The sequence below is a fragment of the Lytechinus pictus genome, chromosome 3 (assembly GCF_037042905.1).
Source record: "Lytechinus pictus isolate F3 Inbred chromosome 3, Lp3.0, whole genome shotgun sequence".
Taxonomy (NCBI): Eukaryota; Metazoa; Echinodermata; class Echinoidea; order Temnopleuroida; family Toxopneustidae; genus Lytechinus; species Lytechinus pictus.
In genome coordinates this window covers 52,818,723-52,835,555 of record NC_087247.1, presented here as the reverse complement: position 1 = coordinate 52,835,555, position 16,833 = coordinate 52,818,723, and positions in this window count along the sequence as shown.

The window sequence follows — 16,833 nt, the reverse complement described above, 5'->3', positions numbered from 1 at the left end:
TCGCACATATCTAAATTTCAAATTCTGCAACTTGATTCCTTTAAATTTTCACTCCTGATTTACAATAGTAGCATTATCTGATTTTTCATTGGTAAAAAATCAATAAAGTCTGTATCTATATTTTTTACAAGCAGATGAAATACAACAACAATAACATCAATAATAATAATAACATCTTCACAAGTACACATAATACAAAAATTATTTCAAACTTATATTAAAAATAAACAAAGTGTGCATATGGGAGAATGTTCTTATTTCCAGACACAAAAGTCTATCTTCATCATCTGCTTCTGACAATATCTGAGCCACTCCTTTCTTAACTCAATCAGGAAGTACCACCCCAGCCATTCTCTGTTGCCAGTCAACAGCACCCACTGGAGAGACGAAGTATTCTCAGAGATGATCTCTCTGATGTCTGGCATCCACAGTGGCGAGGTTCCCCCTTGCAGGTGGTTGCGGAACATCTTCCCAGTGAGGTCCATCTCTCCAGGCCCGTGGTGCGAAGTTGTGCTCTTCATCTTCGTGGTCCACCGCATTGGCTGCCAGCGCCACCCTCTTCCTCAGCAGGTTGTGGAGCACCACAGCAGTCTCCACCAATTCTCTGACGTTATCTACCTTCTGTTCCAGTGTTCCCAACAGGCACCGGAACCTGTCGGCCATGATGCCAAAGGCATTATCCACCACTCTTCTCCCCCTTGAGATCCTGTAGGTGCAGATCCTCTGTTTATCGTTCATCCCTCTACTACTGTATGGCTTCATCATGTAGCTCTTCAGGGCAGAAGCATCGTCACCAAGGATGAAGTAGGGAATATCAGGCTGATTTTCTCCAGGGAGAGGGCATGGTGGGGGCAGCCCTATGGACCCATCTTCTAGGCATTTGAAGAGCTCAGAGTCTGTGAATATCTGGGAGTCAGACATGTGTCCTTTACCTCCCAGCTCAATCCAGATGAACTTGTACTCTGCATCTACCAATGCCAGCAGTGATATAGAGAAGAACCCCTTGTAGTTGTGGTAGAGACTGCCTGTGTTTGCTGGCTTCTTAATGGCTATGTGCTTTCCATCCAAGGCACCAATTGCATGGGGGATATTCCATCTCTGTTCAAACTGCTGGGCAAGGGTGCTCCATGCTTCAGGGGTGGTAGGTATGTTGAAGACCTCATCTTTACACGCCTCTACAATGGCCCTGCACACTCCTGGAATCAACTCTGATATGATTGAGATACCACATCTGAAACCATATGCCAGTGATCTGTAGTTGTCCCCAGTGGCCAGATGTCTCAAGGTGATTGCCAGTTTGAGGCCAGCTGACAAAGGGTGCCTGTAGTTAGTCTCTTGCTTCTGGATGACTGGTGCCACTCTCGCAAGGATCTCATCGAACACCTCAGGGGTCACTCTAGTGAAGTTTGTGAAGGCAACAGGGTCCTCTAACCTCAGTTGTGTGTCCAAGAGGATAGTGTACTGGCCATACTGCTGTCTTCTTTCTTCAGTGAGCCATGGCCTGGTCCAGCAGCACCTGATGAATGGTCTTCTCCCTCCTGCTGGTAGTTCAATCTCCTCCTTTCTTTGCTGTTCTTCTTCTCTCTCCTCTGCCTCGAGGGCTAGGATGTAGTTATATAGCAGGGAGACAAAGGTCATGTCTACATCATAAGATGGTTCATACTCTGGTACATATTGAACTTCCATATCTTGTTCTTCTGCCAAAGATGCAATGATTTTGTGTATCTGCTGCATCTTTATATATACTCTGGATCAGAGGCGGGATGTATGGAAGCTTAAAGGTGCCACCCAGATGTTCAGATAATAATCTTGTTATGTCTACATCCCTTAGAAAAATGACCAGATACTCTGCTTGCTCTTTTACCTTTCTCTGCCCTTTATTTTTCCCTCCCCGTCTCTCTCACACTCTCTCTCTTTCTCTCTCATGTCTCCTCTCCTCATCTTTCCCTCTTTGTCACCCTTTTCCTTATTTTCTGTTTCCCCTCCTTTAATCCTCTTTGTCTTCTACTCTCATTACCTCAATACCTTCTCCACTTCTTTCTTCCTCCATCTCTTAATAATGATGTAGTAATTGGTGCAAAAACCACAATTGAATGTCTTTTTGTATATATACATTGTATGAAGTGCAGTTACATGGAAGTTACACTTGACAGAAGTAAACGCAACTATGTCGTCTTTCATATTTTTAGTATGTTGTATATGTAAATGTTATATGCAATATCTAATTATTGTGCCTTGCAACTTTCCTCTATTTCCTTATTTCCTTTCATCGCAACCAATAATCTATATTTATAGATGTTATGTCTGTCACGTATATTTTGTCTCTTAGTATGGGCCTTCTTGTTATCAGGATGGACTTGTACTTTGATTATAGTTAATATGTTTAGAGCCAATTTGAAGTTTCATTGCATACCAACATGGCTCGTTTTAAATTTGCAAATAGTCTGTTTGACTACATTACCGTGTAAATTTTTACAAATACAACACTTCAAAATTTCAATGATCCATGGAAACCTTTTTGTGTGTATTTACTTTAATCAGTTTTTATGTGAAACAGTGTAAAAGCATTTGTAATTCAGCCTTTGTCTGCAAGAAATGTCTTGAGTTAACTTATCAATAAAGACATTATCATTATAATTAACCTGATTGCTCATCTTAGATAGAATTACTTTTTTTGTCTTTGTGCTAAGTTACAAGAGCGCCATCTTGAGGCTGAATTGCTGTAGGTTCTCATGTACTATTATATACCGATCTATTTATAACATGAAGCAAACAAAGAATCCTTACAGTCACTGTCCAGCCATCTATATTTATACAGTTAAAAAACTTGATCAATAAAAGATGTCAAAGAGGTTAGAAAAAAACTAAAGCAATTTGATCATCAGCCCTTATTCTAATTACACACCTTCATGAATATTGATTATTCTCCTGACTATATACATGTAAGTTTCTTTAAGATAATCTCTCTGTTCTCCCTTCTTAGTGAACAACAAACAACTGTTTTATCTTAATCATCTGAACTTTATTCTTTAGAAAAGAAAGATTTTCAATCCTCATATTTATGATTTGTCAAATACATATTCTAACTACATGAATGAACTAGTAAATTGATGATTACATTAAAGTATGAATAAAGTGATTCATGATGTGACTCATTGAGATGCTGTGTTTTTATTGAATTTGTTTTACAGCATGAAACATTTAAGTATAGATAACACATTTTTTATGGACTCTATGAGTCTGAAAAAATAAACAATATTAAAAATCATTGCTCTATTAATTTTCCTCTTTCAACATGGAACAAACAGAAAGTGGTTTACATGTGTAAAGAAAAGGCAAAATACAATCATGTCGACATGGGAAATCATCTGTATTAATCAGCTTTATTTTCAATTGGATAAAATATGCCAAAGCTATTTAAGTCCAGAAGGCTAGATTTGGACAAAGACTACATACATGTAAAAGTACATTAACATTTCGCTTGGTTAGAAAGTAAGCATACAAACATACATGTACATGCTTGAGTTGATTATTAGAACCGAACCATGTTGTCAAGATGTATGTATGTGGCAGTGAGTGAAAGTTTGTAGTCTTATTTTCAGACATGATGAAGCATGTTAATGACTATGTCCCTACATATTTGCAGAATTTAAGTGTTTTTTATAAAAATTAAATTTATGGACATTCAAGCTGAATCTAGTTTATGTTTAAATCCAAACCAATTTTATTCTTTTGAAATACATTTGGGACCTAATTTGGGTTTTGACCCTGTCCTCAAAACAAAGACAGATGTGATCTAATAGATTATAATAAATTGAATTATTTATTGTGAAAGTATACATCAGATCTAAAAGAGAACTGTCAGGGATGGTAGAGCAGCTAAGACTAAGCCTAACCTGAAATGGGTGTTTTGTTCCGCTTTTCTGCTCTTCTATTGAAGCCCATTCTAACTGAGATCCTACCTCTAGAGAGTATTGATCAGATAATCTTATTGATTAGCCGTTAGAACCCATGGAATACTATGACTGCACAGGACTGACAGTCTGCAGACCCAGAATGTGTAGTATATAGGAGAAGAGAGAAGAGGTTATGTAATCAGAGATGTTAACAATCTACTGGTTGGTTTTTTGTTGAAATAAGTAGAAGTCTTATTGCATAAGTATAAGCTGATGAACATCATTGTATTTACATGCAACATGATGAAAACAAAGTCTTCAATAACCCAGTTTGTAGTTCCACTCTGCGCATGATCAGAGGAAGGTCATCGGTACTGAAGTGACATGGTGGTGTAAAATTTAATGAGATAAGCACCACTTTTGATGTCTTGATTATTAATATTCTTTTGTATTGTGTTTTTCATATAAACAACAATGCGTCCATAAACGACTGGTAATTTAGTTTGCCAAGTACGTTGTACAACATGCTATAATATGCATTCAAAGTAGAAATGCAACAAATAGTATTCATTGGTGTAATATTCTAGTCACCTGGTCTATTCAATTTCTTTATCCTGCTATATAATGCATGCTTATGTAATATCTTGCTTTGAAATCTGCCTATCATAATGAAAAAAATGAAAGGTCATTTGACCAAATTTGTCCATGAAATAAACTACAAACTGGTCTATTGGCATTAGAGGTAAAAGAAAGTATTTGCAGTAAACAATTATTTCATGAATCATGAAATAACAATATTCTTCCTAATGTAATTATACAGAGGAGACTTTAGGACAGTCATCAATATCAAAAAGTCTCCTTCATATAAAGAAATTGACACGCCATTGTATAAGGAACTATATCAAAAAATAACTAATAACGTATTGAACTTATTTCAATATATCACATAATGTAATATGAAACAAAATAGACAGAATATTCATATGAAATTTGATACCTTCAAAGAGTTTTGGCCCTCAAGTTGTGTTTCAGTGAATATGTACTGGTAGTGATGAAACATCATCTAATTAATCACTTAAATGAGATGAAAAGGATGAAGCTCTATTCTTTATGCACAATAAATTTTTAGTTTCTTGGATAATTATCATTAATTTTAATGAGGACAGTCATCTGTTTTGCTCTATATGTACTTAAAGTATTTTGTAAGCTGTGTGTATCATATTTTGATGTAGTTTTCAAGCAGGGTGGTTATTATCCTAGAATCATTATCATGCTAAGAATTCTATATTTAATTTGTTCTGTTGGATATGTCTTGAGAACTTTGCATGTCACTTCATTGTACAGTAGAAAAAAACCAGAGTAGGCTATTACTTGAGTGATTGTTTGGGGAAAAGATGAATATTTTCATGTACAGAAATGATAAATAAAATGAACATATTAACTAGTTAAATCTGTGCATGTAAGCCTTTTGGATACAAAAAAAAATGTACAAAAAATGAGAACAGTGAACTTTTTATTGAGCTTTGCATGATTTTAATTATTTCATTAATTTATCATCTGACATATTGACAAATTGAAGAATATATAATCCAATGCCAGTTAGAATGAAAATTAAATTGGTATGCAGGTATGCATGTGAATGCATATTGTATTATTATGTTTAATATTTCCTACCCAACCTGAAATGGGTATGTCATATCCACCAGATCTATACACTATTAGCATAATTCAGATCTCCATGGACCACTCTGTTTAGCTGGTCAATAACTTTGATTTTTCCCCTCTCAAAAGCTTTTTACTAATACATTTTATGTTTGTGGAATGTGTTATGTCATCAAAGAATGATGGGACATTTGACGTCATTCCCTCTTTCCTCCATTGTTTTAGCAATCGACTATCAACACCACAATATGGCCTAGAATTTTGAGGCACTGGGATTTCAACGAAGTGCTTTCTCAATTTCTACAGTTGCTGAAGTAACTGATTCCATCCATTTTAAATCACTTCAAACATTAGTATTTCATTAATTTAAGCCCATTTTGATTTAAAGGGGATAACCAGTAGAGATTGTTGTCTGCTGGTTCACTATCCAATTTAAAACTATTACAATGAGCTCAAATGGCTAGAATTTGATAGTATTTAAGGGAATGAATTAATATCCTAAGTCAGATTACAAAAGAAGTAGCATTGTCTGCCTGTACCAGTGTCTTATGTATATACCGAGATTTTTTACCTGACTGCTAAGGAAGCACGAATGCCTGTGGGCAAGCAACCTGGGGACCAACGGCTTAAGGTCCTCTCCGAGGGACCTGGTAATATATGTAAGATACTCCTTTATCATTTTGACAGGATAGCATAGATTTTATTCAATTAAATTTAATAAACTTTACATCTTAGCCCCCTGTTACACCGGATTTCCTAAGTAGTCTTGGGGCGCCCCGTAACCAGTCTCGAGCAGGTTTCTAATCTGGTGTAAACACACAAACCTACCCTTGACCCCTTCTGAGCAAACCTATCTCGGACCACTTCGCGATGTGATCCGAGACCGGTCTCGGGTCGGGGCGCCCCGAGACTGCTTTGGATTTGATGTACATGTAAATGCAAACCTGCCCGAGACTGGTAAGAGACAGGTTCGCTTGATGCGCTACACTTGGAACGATTATCCAAACAACAAACAACAGTATGACAATACGCCAGACGGTGGCCTGTACTTATAGAGAAGAAGAAGAACAAACACAGCGCGCACTTGGTGCCCTGCCAAATCTTTCTCAGACAGCTTTGGTAATTCGGTGTAAACGCAAAGAACGCTGTCTCGGGGCGCCTGAGACTCGTTACAGTTCCGGACTTCTGGTGTAATAGGGGGTCAAAAATTTAGGTCAACTTTTTGGAAACCAGTCAATGGGCGCCCCGGGACTGGTCTCGGGTAGGAAATCTGGTGTAACAGGAGTCTTAGTTCTAATAGCTCACACAGATGTAATATTCACATGTGTTTAGCTCATGTACTAAAAATTGTATTCATCTGTTAATTTGAAAAGTAGGTAAAAAGGATCTGATTATTTTTGCACTTAAGTTCATAAATGCAAAAGTTATCATACATCTTAAATGGCACTGTTCTTGTGATAACTCAAGAACCCTTAATGGATCAACTTCATATTTGGATCATGTATGCTGTGGGAGTGACAATGACCTGATAATTTTTAAACAAATTTTCGGCTTTTACTCCTATGTGTTTAAGATCGCATGCTCGATCTGTAATAAAAAATCATAAGTCAGAAAAAATGACTTATGATTTTCATTACAGATCGAGCATGCGATCTTAAACACATAGGAGTAAAAGCTGAAAATTTGTTTACAAATTAAAATTTTCTCCCATTAAAAGCCTCTTTATTTACGACCTGATAATATTTTAGGGTATGGAGGTCAAAGGTTCTAGGTCACAGAGGTATACCTAAAATGGCTTGCTCTCTTGATAAATCAAGAACTTTTTGACATATCAACTTCAAACTTAGATCATATTGGAGATCACAAGGTCATGGTAGCTTACTAACAATTAGAGTTATTAACTTCAAAATTGGAAGTTATATGCTTACTTGAGTGAAAATAATCTGATTAATTTGGGAGAATATAGGTCAAAGGTTGAAATATATAATTTTTAGGAAAATTCAAGAACTATTTAAAGGACTTACTTCAAACTGGGTTTATGTATGCCCGTATATAGGAAATGGCAATGATCTTTACTTTTGAGAAATAGTTAGTTCATAAAGAGTGACAATGATCTGATAAGTTTGTGTTTTCAATGCTATATATCAAGCTCACAGATCCTGTTGAATCTATGAAAGGCCTCTTATTTTCAAAGAATAAGAATATACAGAATATATAAGAAATTATTTTCTTTAAATGACTATGTGATTATGTGATTAACAATGTGATTAGATAAAAATGGGTTAATGGGATAAAAAATGTGGTTTTCACAATATCAGAATAAAGTATGTATTATAGTTCAGATCTAGCAGTGGCAGTGGTATAAATTTTGACCATGTGCACCCCAAAATCCATCTAGTTTTTTAAGGAAGTGCAAGGTCTATTTATTAAATAAGCTCAGGGTAACCAGCTTTTCTTCATCATGCTGTAACAGTTTAATTGCAATTAAAATCGATATTAAAGTTGATGGCAGTTTTTCTCAAAGTAAGGCAAAGTTTAAAAGTTCATCATTGTTTTGGAAGAAAGGTGATCCTACCATCTAAATTATGCAATCTTCTCTCCCTCCCTCTCCCTCTTTTTTGTAGTAACCACTTGGTTAATGATCTCTTGAAGCTTAGTATGCACTTTCGCTCAAAATGAACATGAAACTATACATAATGGACAATGCAATCTATCAAGGTTATAACACAACTTCACATGTCGGGGTTGACAACTTTTGATACTATCATTGAACAGAGTGCAGGCCACAGATCATCTCAAAGTAGAGCAAGTTTATGAACTACAAAAGCTAATCATATTCATTAAAAAGATTCTTGGAAGAGGGTGATCCCGGAAAAAAAAACCCATGGAATTCTCCCTCAACCCCACCTCTCTCTTGTACCTAGCTCCTTTCATAACAGTTTCTATGATAATGGTAAAGAGGGCTCGGCAGCCAATAAGAAAATCCAGGTTTTTCCATGGTAGTATTACTCACCATGATGGCAAAGTTACCATAATCATGAGTCATGATAAGACATGTCTCAACTATTGCATTTTTAGAGTTTATACTCTCTTTGGCTTTGAGATTTACATGTATGATGTAAATGAAATATCAATTGTTACTTCATATTTCATAAAATTATTTATTGTTTATCTCTGTAAAATTGTAGATTGATTTATGTTTTGTACAAAGACTATCCACATTTTCATTCTCCTTTCAAAATTTGTGACCTGCATTTCTCAAACAGCTTTTAAACCTAATCCTCCTGGATACACATGAAATGGTCTTTCCCCCAAGCCCTATATTAAAGTTCAACTCAAAGTAGGGCAAGATATATAGTGTGTATCAGAAGAAAAAAAACATAGTAGATAAAATAAGATGATGATATCATGATGACAATTTATGCTTTGATGACTCTGTGTTCTTTGTGTAATCAATTAGATATCATATTAAATATTTTTCATTCTCTGACCCTTGGTCTGATCATGGACCATGATCTGATCTGAGTTTTAATGGTAATATTATTAGCATCAACACTTTTTCATGCATGGATGAACACATCCAACATTGTGCAAAATCACATCATTGTACACATATTTGTTAAATCATGGAGCTACTAATGGTTAGTAGCTCCATATTTAAATCTTGCCTGAAGCTTAGTTGCAGGCTTATGTAGTTATCAGACATGGGATGGTCTCTACAAATGGATTTGGATTCCTCAATCTGGTTGTAAAGACTTGGGCCCTTATTCTCAAGTCGGGTTTAACTTAGACCACGGTTTAACTCTGTACTAACATTATGGGGAGTCCAAAAAAAAAAAATTATGTTTACATTGTATATTTCTTATGTTTACTATTTTGTTTCCTTTTGCTTTCATAATGAATAAAAATACCTGAGATATCATTCACAGACAATAATGGACAATTTGAGTGTCAAATGAGTTAATAAATTGGATGTGTACTATAATGGATGTTTAACCCAATTGGCTCTCCATAGTCAAACCACAACTTTAAACCAGGGTTTAATTTAAACCTGAGTTCAGAATATTGGCCTTCATGTCTGTAGTAGTTTCTCTCCACATACTGCACATGCAGGTACTATCTGTTATCTCGCTGTTAAGATTCACAGGTTGCCTCTGAGTTCTGTACAAGGACTTAACAGAACATTACAAAAAAGGCTGGTTGACACCTAACTGGTCTCTGTGAAACTTCTCAGTGTTATGATCACACCTGTCACTTCCTCTTGACATGAAGAAAATATTTTCATCAACATCCAAAACCTCTGATGCCCTGCTGACCCAAAAATAGCTGCTTTCAAATTGGGGAAAATCATGATCACATTCTTACATTCATGTACATCTGCAATACAACAGTGAACATATAGTATACAGCAGTCATTTCATGTGCCAGTTCATTAAAATATTGCCAGTTATTAGCTTTGTGAAAAATGCCAAGATCATTTGTCAGCTCTCACCCTGCAGCCATTGGTGCAAAGTATACAATTTTCCAAGCACCATTAACAACAACAGTCAATGCAAACACTTTTATTTCAATGTAGGCCATTCTATAAGGCTCTTTTGTCTATTTCATTCTGGTCTTTTTGATGGTCGAAGAATTGTCCCAAGACAGTTTTTGTCTCACCTGCATAGCAGAGTGAGACTATAGGCGCCGCTTTTCCAACGGCAGTGTCAACAACAAATCTTAACCGAAGGTTAAGTTTTTGAAATTCCATCATTAATTAGAAAGTATATGGACACAGTTCATGAAACTTGGACATAAGGTTAATCAGGTATTACTAAACATCCTGTCTGAGTTTCATGTCACATGACCAAGGTCAAAGGTCATTTAGGGTCAATGAACTTAGACCATTTTGGGGGTATTTGTTGAATAACCATCTTAACTCTGAAAGTGTATGGATCGAGTTCATAAAATTGGACATAAGAGTAATAAAGTATCACTGAACATTTCATGCGAGTTTCAGGTCACATGACCAAAGTCAAAGGTCATTTAAGGTCAATGAACTTTGGCCATTTCAGAGGTAATTATTAGATTGCTGTCGTAACTTTCAAAGTTTATAGATATAGTTTATAAAATGTGGATATAGGGGTAATCAAGTATCACTGACAAGTCTTAGGTCGCATGATCAAGGTCAAATTTCATTTATTGTCAATGAACATAGTATTGTTTCATTATATAAATGGTGTTTTTTGTGAATAATTATTTTAAAGTAGTTTTCAAAGTCAGCACTGTTGCTACATGTATATTGAATCGCGTGATGCAGGTGAGAATGCCAGAGGTGCCCCACTTGTCATTACAAGTTACCAAAAGTTTAGATAAATTCAAATATTTCTTATGGACAATAATTTGTCTGGTTAATAAAATACAGACTGCATAAATGCAATTTGGTCGGAATGTTCACTCTGCCTTCATTCATGGATTTGAAGAAGATACCTTGGGCGAAACATGCCTATTAAAATATAAACACAATAGTGAATGTTTGCTAATGGAAACTTTTTCAAAACAGTTTTTTTTAGACACATTTTATAAATGATTTTTTTTTAATCTTCCACTCTGCTATGAAAGCCTATGAAGTTAACAATGAGTTGATGTTTCAAGTTCACTGAACACATACCTAAAGTAAAAAGAACTTTGAATTTGTTATATTATAGGAGTTTGTGATCTTTGAGATCTGACATAATTGTAGAATTCATTTCAGTGATGTCAGGATAATGATTATGACTGTACTCAATGCTTTTAATGCTCCAATTTTTTTTCTCAATTTAATTACATTCAAATGTTCCACATTTAGATAACAAGAGATTAGCACAATATTGTCAAGGTAAACTATTAATGTAGTAGTGCCTGAATTATTTTTTGTGAATTCGGTAAAATTCTACTTACTTGTTGAATTTATTTCTCAAACTGTGAAGGCATAACTTTGTAATTTTGAGCTTTGAAAATTGTTCATGTGACTCCTGCATATTTAAGTAGTCATTTGACATTAATGAATGAGAATCATTAATGACCAGCTCACAGAATAGTTTTGGTAATTAAAACAACTTTTGTCAGCTCCAATACATGTAGAAAAATAAATGGGTGCATTGATTACTCTGCATCCATCTCTCTTATTAACAATTAATTTCAAAGACATGCTCCTTAGTAAAAAAAAACCCTTGAAATGAACTTTCAGAAGAAAATGAAAGATTCAGAATGACCCAAATGTATTCTGATATAAACTGCTCTTATTTATAAATTTACACCAGTAGCATGAAATAAGAGCATAGGTCATCCAAACCTACTCCATATTGGAGGTTTATACTGACCCTACCCTAAAGTATCTGTTTTGTATGCTTTTGAAGAAAATTGATACAAAAATATACTGAATAAATGTCACTGTGATTTATCATTAGTCTCTTGATGATTTTTCACAAAGTTATCCATTGATGAGAGTACCACTACCCCCACCCCACCATCATGAACACTACCATAAACACTTTTATCTTTACATGTATGTAATATTCCTTTCATACTACACTTTTCCCGGTGAACTTCGGCGGCAAAGTTCACTGGGAAAAAGCGCAGTATGAAAGGTACAGAGGAGAACTTCCCCAGCGAACTTCTCTGGCTAACCTCTACCGCGAAACAGTTTCCCCGGCGAAGTTCGCTGGTGAAATGGCTAGTATGAAAGAGAAATTCCCATTTTTAATGACATTAGAGGTCAATTTTTTCTTCTTAAAATCCCCTGAACTGAGATTCCGTGCGCTAGCTGGCTGTTATTTCCGTGGCTAAATGTGGAAGGCCACGCTTTATGAGCGATCCGATCAATCCATAGAGTTAAATAGCCCTCGATCATACAAATTTTTTTTCTAACGATATTTATTATAAAGGCATTATTTTACATGCTGAGATTGTGCTAAAAATATCAAAATACTTTGATTTTTTTTTGGCCTATAACATAATCTTCTAAAGTAATTTAGATTTTTTAAACACTTTTTTGTAATCGGTAAGAAGCAATGTTTACAATATATTTTCATTTGTTCTGCCTGCACGTGCCGAGTTGATCAGCTGAGAAGTGTTTACCACCCGTCATCTCCAAAACTTCACTGATAAAATTAATTAGGTATCTGCAATTAATTAAGGGAAAGAGAACAATTGAAATTCAAATTTAAAAAATGTGTGCCTTCCTTGACACCGGGTCTGCACTTCCTCCCAAGCAAATCGCCCGTCGACTTTCGCCAGGAAAGAGATGACAGTTCGAGAGGGTACATTGTTTTCTTCGCAAGGGAAGTGAGGAATGTGTGCCGGAGAAGTTCGCCCGCAAATGAAGAGGCCAGATTGAAAGGGGTACAAGTTGCCAACCCCATTGTAATACCAGAGAAACCTTAGAGGAGATGGTTTTAGACTGCCTCGTAGTTTGTCAGTTCCAGGTATTTTCTGATCAGGAAATTTGCCCTGATCTACCCCGATCAGAAGATACCACATAATTTTGGCAGTGTGAAAGCAAATTACCCTAAAAGAAAATACCTGCTAAATGGTAAGTAATTGTCAAAATTACGAGAAATTTTGCAGGGATTTTTCCAAGGTCGCAGTATTTTGGCAGTATGAAAGAAAATTATGGGAACATTTTTTAAGCCCAGCGCAGGCACCATGGGTGGCTGCTGAGCTCGCGATTTTGAATCTTGCGAGTTGCCTGCTTATCAGACTGTACTGTGCATTCTTGTAACTTCAAGAACTTTCCCGGAAGTATATGTTTCCGGTTGGTGTGAATGTGGTAATAATTATCAGGTATTTTTTAGCCTGAACAAGTTCTTATAATTAACAGGGATTCTTGTGATAGAGGTAGTTTGAAACCATCTAGTGAGAACAAATTGAATGCACACCTTCATACACCTAAACATTCAGATCCCAACCCAAGCTGAAGTAAAAGTTTACCAGTTTACACCTCCAACATGTTCATATATTTCTTTGGTTTGCATACCTATTCTTGATGGTTGACAGCAAGTCGATTTAAAGTCTCGTCTCTCGCTATGGTCATTTCATTTCCAATCAGCAGACATCCTGACAGTGAGCATCATAGGTAGATAACCTGAGGAAGGTTAAAGGAACAGTAAGATTCAGTATGAAGGTGACTTAAAGAAACAATATAGATGTACATCTAGTAAGGTAGATTAAACAAACTTAATTAGGTAGATCCATTGAAGGTATAGCTCAGAGGAACACCTAGGAAATAAATCTAGTAATGTGTCTTAAAGGAAAATATAAAAGATACATGTAGATCATTAGGGTATCTTAAAAAAGGGTGATTTTATGTAATTGGTTATTTTCATTAAACCCCTCAAAAAGTTCTGCAACTCAAGTTTGAAAGGTAATCAATTTCTTAGTGTGCCATCATCATATGTGAATATGGTATCATTGGAAATCATGATTATTCTTCTTTACAATGATGTGTCATTTATAATGCTAATGTTATCAGGGAATGCACAGACTTAAAAAATAAGCAGCAGTGTTATAAATAAAATGTCGCAAATTCATTGTTTCTAATCGTGAATTTCCTATTTTTTCCAGGATGGACTGAGTTTGAAATGATATTGAGGTACTGATGTGAAAGTCCACACATGGTGTATTCTCATGGTAACGGATTGAATGTGTTTGGAATAATGTTGAACCCTTTCATTTAAAAAAGTTTGAAGATGTTGACTTTACAAAAGATGAGAATGTTGGTTTCATTGTAGAACAGTATAAATTTATGAAGGTTTCACTTCAAGCAAACACTAAATCATGCAAACAGTCGATACACATCTCTTCAACAACACAAACCACTCCTTTCAACTTTAATGACACACTAATGAAGACACCCAAACATTCACTGTCACCTGCATCCTTGGCAGAATTCTGAAGAAATGGAGACTGGTTAGAAAACAATGAATTTTGCAATATTTCACTTCTGATTTTGCCCTTTACTCAGGGTAATTGCACATTTCATGATTACATAATCACAACAAATGGGCAAATCATTGTAAAAAGGGATTAAAGAAGCTTTCCAATGATACCAGTTTTACCTTTGATACTTCAGTAACAAAAAATATATTGTCACTCAAACTTGAGTTGCAGAACCTTTTTTGAGGGGTTTAGTTATTTAGAGGTTATTGAGTAAAAATGCATACAGGATCATTTATGGGAAAGATCCAGTAAAGGTGCACTCATTAACAGCTGAGTGGTAGATCCAGTAACGCTCCTTGAACAACAATAAAATAGAAATAAGGATGATGGTATTAACTAAATGATAAGTAGATAACCAATTTTCAGAACTTTTAGAGGTAGATATAGTGAGGTACATGTAGTTGTAAGAAACATTTGAGAAGTAGATAAACTATTAATTTAAAGATATGCTTGAGTTCAAAACAAAATCAAGTAGTTTAGCTGTTTGGAACAATTGAAAAGTAGTTCTACAATGTATAGTGGCAGCATCAAGGAAATACAGGATTGTAGATCCCATATGGTGGTGTGAAGAAACATTCTAGGCAAATGTAAGACTTTTTAATAAAAAAATTCCACAAGTAATATTTCAAGGTGTCTTTACATAATATACCTTTTAAAAAAATGAGGCGGTAGGAGGGGAATACATACCCTATAAATTAGATAAATGTACTTGCAGCAGAGTTCTTTCTTGAAAGATGCAGTTTTAAGGGATATAGAATGAATTACATGAGAGAGATTTCAAGATTTCATCTATCTAAGGTAGATATGAAATGTAACAGATCATTCTTTACATGCAGCATGTGTATATATTTGTATAATCATTGGAAGGTGTGTGTTTATACAATGAATCACTCTCTTACCATTTAGACTGCCATCATCCATACATGATGCTAGGCAAGCACAAATCACCTGAGCTTTTAGTGAGTAAGCAGCTAGAACCACAGTGCAAGTAAGCACTGTAAAACTGTTCAGAGAGGGACACTTGGAAATAAAACCAGATTGAGCTTGTGGGTATATTGCATAACAGATGGCTCTCCTATCCTATGAGTGAGGGTGAAGTAAGTAGGTTGGTATGATGGGCTAGACTTTGCAATTGGACTAATAGATGTTGGCACCATCAGTCATGGCATAGGGTCTGTTCCCATTGCCATCATTAATTGGATCTCAAAGTTTCAATGTTCCATTGTGACAAAGTTCAGCATATTGATGTGGGTCACCTGATATTTCCTGGTAAAACCGGGCAACTTTTAAATTTTCCATTCAAATTTGCCACAAAGAATGTATTGACTTACCCTGATCTGATTTTGATGGCTTTTCCATTTGTTATATAAAAAAGAAAAAAAGGTGAATGGTGCAGTAGAACATCAATCCAACATGAGCAGAAGACACTCATGTTTAACCCACTGAACTGGAATAAATCCATTACCTTAGTCTGATTATCACTATTTTACATGTGTGCCTGATATGATTCTATGATGTAAAAGGAGTCCCCGTCCAAAAAAAAAAAAAAAAAATCTAGGAGCTTCCATAATTTATATCATACCTTAAAAACAAATAACCCTTATTTTTCCTTTGATATGGCAAACAAGCAGGTGGGGGAGGGGGTGTCTATAGCTTAAAAATTTAAAATATATTATAATGTATGTTCTCCTTTAGAGGTGAGAGAGAGACATAATCAAATAAACTCATAGACTAAAATTTATAAAACCATTTTGATGGTTCATGAAGGAACCTGTCTGAAGATTGTAGAACTATTAAAGCTCTCACACATAAAGTCATTTTATTATGTTATACGCACTATAATCATTTACAGCTAGTATTATTCCTTTTTTTTGTTATTTTGTAATTTCTTCCGATATTTTGAAGGGAATTGTCTCGCATCTTGCATATTTTCAACTAAAATTTATAGCAAGTATGTAAAACGTGCCCCCAAAGGCAGATGAACAACCATTGCATTTTAATGTGACTATATTTAGGTTAACACCGTCACAAATTCATACTATTCCATCAATCTTGCCTTTGTTGTCTGTGTTAAACAACAGCATCACTTATTCATTATCAAATAAGATGTGGAGTATGTGCCCCTTTGTGGCACGTCATAACGAGCTGTAGGTATCTCTAGATTTGTATTTTTTTTAATTTCTGAATTGTCATGTATACATGGTGTATGGATGCAGAATGTATCCATGTTGGGGCCAGGTGAGTTGAAGAACAGAAAGCAGGGCATGCAATGCGTCTTCATGTTTGGATCTGATTTGCATTTTGATAGCCTGCAGGG